Source organism: Seriola lalandi, unplaced genomic scaffold, assembly GCF_002814215.2.
Source record: "Seriola lalandi dorsalis isolate HSWRI2012SDOR001 ecotype SW California unplaced genomic scaffold, Sedor1 jcf7180002053616, whole genome shotgun sequence".
In the NCBI taxonomy this organism is placed as follows: Eukaryota; Metazoa; Chordata; class Actinopteri; order Carangiformes; family Carangidae; genus Seriola; species Seriola lalandi.
Genome location: NW_019524169.1, coordinates 36712 through 37456, shown reverse-complemented (window position 1 = coordinate 37456; position 745 = coordinate 36712).

The window sequence follows — 745 nt, the reverse complement described above, 5'->3', positions numbered from 1 at the left end:
GCCTCTGATTAAACTAATGTCCCATGGTGCCATTTTGGATCAGAGTACAGTGTCATTTTCCTCTGTTGTTCTTATCAAGATCTTAAGATTTGGGAATCAAACATTAATCATTTCCAAGATGTCCGTGTGCAGGGTTAGTGTGATGTGAGTAGTGAGGTTAAGTGATCATAGAAAGATTTTATTCACATTTAGTATTTGTGTGTGGACGTGTTTAAATCATGATGTACTTACACAAAGTAATGATGATTACAGTCGTATCTTTTTGCCTGTTCAAGGCACTTCACGACTGTCCCCTTTATCTTGAGGCGGCCGCCCATACAGCAGCCTGATTCCATAAAAAGGCCTGTGAGAGAACAACACATTCACATTAGATGTGTATAAGAGACAGCTATAGACTCAATAATTTATCAATTAATCAAAGAAATAATCAGTTAATAAGGAATAAATAAAAAACACAAGTCAGCTGCAGTTTAAATCCTTTTGACATGATTTATTTTTGATTCTCAACTCTCTTTTGTTTCTGTTACAGTCGTTTTTAGAAAATAATACCACAAAAATTATTTTTAGTAAAATTGCATCAAACATTTAGTAGAATAGAAAGACACTTTCATGAACGGAGCAAATAGTAAATCAGAAAATGTTGAGAGAAGCTGCTTTGCTGCAACGTTTTATGTTTATTCTTCAAAGTCTTCAAAGTCTTCATCGTCTTCATCCAGGAATTTAAATCTGAATTTTGAAGGGGTAA